A 6,591-nucleotide genomic window follows, 5' to 3' on the forward strand; every position below is an offset into this window, starting at 1 on the left:
ACCTCAGAGCCCTTTCCAGCTCCTGAGGGGCTCCAAAAAAGATGGTGACAAAGTTTTTAGCAGGACCTGTTGTTATAGTACAGTAAGTGATGGTTTAAAGATAAAAGATTTAAACCAGATATGAGGAAGTTTTTTATAATGAGGGTCGAGAGACCCTGGCACAGGGTGCCCAGAGAAGCTGTGGCTGTCCCTGGATCCCTGGAAGTGCCCAAGATCAGGATGGATGGGGCTTGGAGCAGCCTGGGATAGTGGAAAGTGTCCCTGCCCATGGCAGAAGATGTATAAAGTGCCCTCCAGCCTAAACCATGCCACGATTCCGTGCCCCGGTGCCAGCATTGGACCACGTTGGGTGCAAACATTTGCAGGAGCCTCGTCTCTCCTGGGAATCCTGGAATCCCAGCCGGGGGGGTCGGGCTCTGCTCCCGGGGAACAGGGACAGGAGGAGAGGGAACGGCCTCAGGCTGCGCCCGGGGAGGTTCAGATTGGATGTTAAGGAAAATTTCTTCCCTGTAGGGGCTGCCCAGCCCTGGCACAGCTGCCCAGGGCAGCGATGGAGTCGCCATCCCTGGGGGGATTTAAAGGATGAGTAGATGGCACTCGGGGACAAGGGTTAATGTTGGGTTTGGTAGTGCTGTGGGAACGACTGGACAGGATGAAGGCTTTTCCACCCTAAAGAATTCCCCGATTCCATGATTCCCCGAGTGCTGTAAATGCAGCCGCTACTAGAGGGCAGCGTGAGCCCGGAGAGCCAGGTGGTTTGAGCTGTGCGGGAGCTGGGATGTGGGAAACGTGTTCGCTTCCCCTCGCACTGAGGCGTGTGGGGGAAGAAAGAACTTCAGCAGCACGAGGGATAATCTGTGACACGGTTTGAGGTTTGGAGGGAGATGACTCACGCTTTGATTTCCTTACGGAGCGCTCCAGGGCGGGATTAAGCCGTGTTTGTCAGGAAGGAGCCGCATCCAGCAGCGGGGAAAGCTCCTCATTCCCAGCACATCGGGCTGCTGCTCCCGCAGCCCCCGGGGCACTCCTGAGGAAGAGGAAAGCGGCATGGATGAAGGGCGAAGGCACCCCAAAAGGGACAGCTTCTATCTCCTGAGCGCTCGCTAGGCTGGACCTAAGGGTCTGTGTCCCAGCCCAGGGCCCGGCTCTTTTGCCCGGAGGAGCTCGGGCAGCTCTGCCAGCCCTGCCGGTGTCCCCAGGGCCCTTCCTGGAGCAGCCAGCACAGCCGGAGCTCAGCCTGCACGTTTCAGATTCACCCTGGACTGCCTTGGCCAGCTGTCCCGTCCCTGTGCTGGTGCTACCAGGGCCGTTCTCATCTCAAAAAATGAAGTAAAAGTTCTCCGTGACCCGAACAGAGCCAGAAGTGCAGCCTGTGACAGCACCGGGAGGGGATTTGGGGGACCCACGTTTGGATGGGAGGGCTGAGCTCTGCTGTGCCCCAGGACAGAGCTGCCCCCTCCTGCCTGCAGCCCTCGGTGCTGCCAGGAGCAGCTCAGCACATCCCAAACCCTCAAACTGCCAGGAGCAAACCCAAAGGGTGTCACAACTGCCCCTGGAGCCCCCCAGACCATCTCCTGTGTTCCACACACACCTGAGCTTGGGGGGCACAAGCAGCGTGCCCGGGGTGCCCACACAGCTTGGTGGGGTGAGGGAAGGCTGCAGACAGCAGCACCCACAGATCTGAGCACCTTCAGCACCCTCAGCCCAGGGTCAGCCCCGGCCCAGGCTCTGTGGGGTTGTACCCGAGTTTTTTCTGGGGGTCAGACCAGCAGTGTCCTCTGCTCGAGCTCAGGGGCACAAACCAGCTCCAAGGCTCTGGTGTCTGAGCTGCCTTTGTCCTGGGCTGTGGGACAGGAGCCTGCAGAACTCACAGAGATGTTCCAGGCTTGCCATGAGCTTTGTGCCATGCTGGAGCTGGGCAGTGCGCTCACCCTCCCAAGTGAGGAGCTGATGGAGAATTCACCCTTTCCCAATGGGAATTCATTCTGTCACTGGATAAACCATGCAAATGCCAGTTAATAACAGTAAATTAATGAACCATAGGAAAAACTTATCCTGAGGGCACATCCACAAACCTTTTGCCAGAGTGATTCCCTGAACCCCTTGGGGGTTTGAGCAGCTTAAGGTCAATGATGGCTCCCACATCCATGGACAAACTGGCACAGCGAGGCCCAGGGGAGCACCTGGCCCCAAACCCCACCACCACTCCATCCATCCATCCATCCATCCATCCATCCATCCATCCATCCATCCATCATCCATCCATCATCCATCCATCCATCCATCCATCCATCATCCATCCATCCATTATCCATCCATCCATGATCCATCCATCCATCATCCATCCATCCATCATCCATCCATCCATCATCCATCCATCCATCATCCATCCATCCACCCATCCATCATCCATCCATCATCCATCCATCCATCCATCCATCCATCCATCCATCCACCATCCATCCATCCATCCATCATCCATCCATCATCCATCCATCCATCCATCCATCATCCATCCATCCATCATCCATCCATCCATCCATCCATCCATCCATCCATCCATCCATGATCCATCCATCCATCATCCATCCATCATCCATCCACCCATCCATCCATCCATCATCCATCCATCATCCATCCATCCATCATCCATCATCCATCCATCATCCATCCATTATCCATCCATCCATCATCCATCCATTATCCATCCATACATCATCCATCCATCCCAAGCACCTCAGCAAACCAAAAGCTCTGGAGAGGGATGCCAGAAGGCCCCCAGAGCTCTTTATTTTGGGTTCTGGACCCCCAGCTGGCACAGGAGGAGGTGACGGGTGCCGCGCCACTGCTGCACGCGCTCGCCTCCCGCGCGGGCTGCTGTGAGGGCTGAGGTAATCCCGGGTAATTCCTGACTTCCATGGAAATGCCTCCGGGCCGTGATGATTATCGCTGTAATTAGCCTCTCTGATTTTCTTGGTGTTCTATAAAATATTAATTTACAGCTGGATCCTTGCCTCCTTTGTGTGCCGGCTCGAGCTGTTCCCATCAGCGGAGCATCTCTGGCACCTCGCGCCGAGGTCCTGTGGGGTTACGCAGCAGAGCTGGGGCGGCCACTGGCGGCTGCCTCGTGGTTGGGGTTGTTGGGGATGGGCAGGAACTTCCACTTCCCCACAGGAACGTGCCCTTGGAGCTCCTATTTCAAAGGAAATGTGGAAAACCGGTGAGGCACGCTCAGAAAATGCCTTCCCCACCTCTGCAGCTGGATGGTTGAAGGTGAGCGGGCAGCTGTGTGACTCCAGAAGCCTTTTCATACAACACAGATCCACCCTGATTTGCTAAACTGCATGAAAAACCAGGCAGGGCAGCAGCATCTGAGCAGCAGCATGTTCCCCACCCAGCCTGGAGCCACTGGAGAGGACACGGTGCCGTGATTTCCAAATCTGCCAAAAAGAAGCCAAATGTGGGGTTTGGTGGGAAGTGGCGCCCTGAAATCCCACTGCTCACAACAACACTTTTAAATTGCCTCATTTCTCAGCCAAGCTAAGTAGAATCGACTTAAATCTTGCTAAAAAGGTGGGAAATGCCACCTCTGATATTTTTGGTCCCAAACACTGGGAAGGCCAGGCAGAGGAAGGATGTTGCAGTGTGCTGATCCTCTCTCTGCCTTCCCCCTGGGGCAAACCTTGGGCTCCACAGGCTGCATTCCAGCATCCCTGCCACCGAGTGAGTTCTGCCACGTCCCTAAGGCTGCCCCCGAGATACTTTTTTTTCCTCTAGGACGGTGTCTCTGCCAGGCCAGACATAGCAGCTTGTCTTGACTACAACTCCGGTGTAAAGAAAGGAGCATTGTTAACGACAGGAAGGGGTTGTGCCCAGCATGTGAATGTCCCTGCCGGGAGCTGTTTGCCACTAGAGATGTTTTCGCAGAGGTTTTAGCCCTGCAGCAGGTGCTGTCCTCAGTGAGGTTTCATCCTCAGGACTGCCCTACACGTCCCTAAAACCAAGCCAGGTTGCAAAGCCGCTGGGAATTTGTATTGTCCGAGGCTGCATCCTCCCACAACGCTTCCCAGGGTGTTTGCACAGATTTTTCCATTCCTCCTCCGCTTCTGCACAACCAGGCACACGCTGAGCAGGAGCCAATCCCTTTGGCAGAGGCTCTGGCACCACGGTTTGGAGCCAAGCACACGCTGCTGACAGCCACCCTTTGCCTGGGTGGCCGGGGGCTCGTCAGCTGCCACGAGAGGTGCTCCCTGCCAGCTCTCCAGGGATGCCAGATGTGGATCTGGAGAGCCTGGAGGTGCTGCTGCCATCCCTCGCTGAGCTGGCAGGCTCAGGGCTTTGAGGAAAACCATGTGGCACACGCAGAAGGGAGTTTTAGCATTGAGTTCAAGCGTGGAAGAGCAGCTTTATCTGGTTTTCCTCGGTGTTTCTTTCATCTTGTGGTTATGAAGCTGCAGAGCCTCTGGGTGGGATGCTCCGTGTTCTTACAGCAGGCAGAGCTGTTCCTGCCTGGGTTTCCCAGAGCTTCCCAAGCTGCATCTCCCTCCTCGATGAAACCTCCATCCTCTGACCAAGCCCAGATTTTTAACCCCCACTTTTTCAGCCCCTTCTGTGATTTTACTCTACAGTGTCACTGATCCAGTCCAGCCCAGGGATGCCTGGGCCAAAAAGTGCTCTGTCCAGGCACCGTGCAGCCAACATCCAGGGGAGATGCTGCTCCCTGGGTTTTGTGTCTGGCTCAAGGTCCAAGGAATATTAACCTCCTGTTTCCCACTCTGTGAGAGCTTTCTGCAGCTCCAGAGGGAAGAAGCCTCCATAACATGGTGTTTTCTTCTGCAAAGGGCTCTCCCACCTCTCTCTCTGCTATTTTTAATCCAGCCTTGCTTTGCTGCTGTGGAAAATTAACATTTTGGGGGGCAGCTTCCCTGTGCACCAGCCGGGGTACCCCAGGCCCCTTCTCTTTCGGCTTGCAGGGGCTTAACAAAATAAAACCAGCAGGCCGGGAACCTCAGCCGTCTTTCTGGTGATGTGGATATTAAAATTTAGCTGCTCGTTGTGTCGGCAGAGGGCAGTGGAAGATGCTTCCAAACCTCCCAAGGCTCCCCCGGCCGCGCTGTGGAGATGGGGATCCGGGGAGGAGACTCCACCAGAGAGGAAGGGAAATAAAAATGCAGTTCCTCCAGCAGCGAGGCTGACCCGAGCGCGGCGCTCCCGCCGGGCACCCCAGCGGGCTGCGGGATTTGGGCTCATCCATCGGCGCGGAGCCCGGCAGGGAAGGCGAGGGGAGGAGACCGCGCTCCCCATCGGCTCATCCCTCCAGCTCGGGTCTCGCCATCGCTCACAGAGGCTGCTCAGAGCCAGGCAGAGCCGCTGCTCCTCATCCTCTGCCTGGGAGGAAGCGGATGGCGATGGAGCTGGCAGTGATTTGCCGGCGGGAAGGCCGAGGAGAGGTTTTTCCTGGCTGCAGCCGTGTCCCAAAGGGGTTCTCCGAGCCCGGCGAGCCCTCAGCACGTAAACAAAAGTCTTCCCAAGCCGCAGCCCGTGGTCGGGTGCTGCTCTCCGGCTGCGGGAGAAGGCAGGGAGATGGTGCGGCCCTGCCACCGCCTCCCCGGCGGCTCCGCTCCCTGCCCTGTAATTAATATCCCTGGAGGTAAAGAAAGAGCAGCGGGAGGTTGGGATGTATTATTTTACTCTGATAGGAATCTGACACTGACACAGCCATTAGGGGAAAGAAAGAATAATAACTCAGACTTGGCATATATGAAAGCGTAAATACCTTCAGCGTGTGAAAAGACAGGCTTTAATATATCGGTGGGTTTGTAATTACTTATTGAAAGAAGAGAAAAGGCAGAGCTCGCTGCAAAACAAGGCAGAGGCGAGGGAACAGCTCCCGGAACCATTTGGTTTGGGTGGCCGCGGCTATCCCGCCCGGAGAAGGCAGCGTGGGGCGCCCCGCGGCCCCGGTGACAGCCGCGCTGCCGGGGTGATGCTGCCGGCTTCCCCCAGCCAGAAGCCGGGCTGGCCTCACACAAACGCTCTCCAAACTTTCCGGGGTAGGGCACGCCAAAAATCCCACCGGGATGCCCGGCGTGGAAAGAAACGCATCCCCTGGCCGGCTGCTCGCCACCTGCTCGGGCGGCTCCGGGGGCTTCGCTGCGGGGCGGAGGGGAGCGGCAGCATCCCCCGGCGGGCTGCCCCGCAGCCGGGGCGCCGTGCGGGGCCGGGGGGCTGCGGCGGCTCCCCCGGGGCTCCCCCGTGGCTCCCCCATCGCGCCCCGCCGGGCCCCGCGGGGGCGGCGCTGGCGGGGGCCCGCCCCGGGCCGGGCCCGCTGCAGGATGCGGCGGCGGGGGCGGCGCGGAGGCTCGACGGGCGATGCGGGGCCGCGGCCGGGCCCGGGGCCGCCTTTGAGCCCCGCGGGGGGACGGGAGGGGGGCGCGGGAGGGCGGGCGGCCCCCGCCGCAGGTAGGGACGCGGGGGCCGAGCGGCGCGATGGAGGAGGAGGAGGAGGATGGAGGCGGCGGAGGGGAGGCGGGGAGTGAGGCTGCGGCAGGAGGGGGCGGGCGGGGGGGCCGGCCGGGGGGGGCGGCGGGC

Source organism: Cyanistes caeruleus, chromosome 14, assembly GCF_971803275.1.
Source record: "Cyanistes caeruleus chromosome 14, bCyaCae1.hap1.1, whole genome shotgun sequence".
Taxonomy (NCBI): Eukaryota; Metazoa; Chordata; class Aves; order Passeriformes; family Paridae; genus Cyanistes; species Cyanistes caeruleus.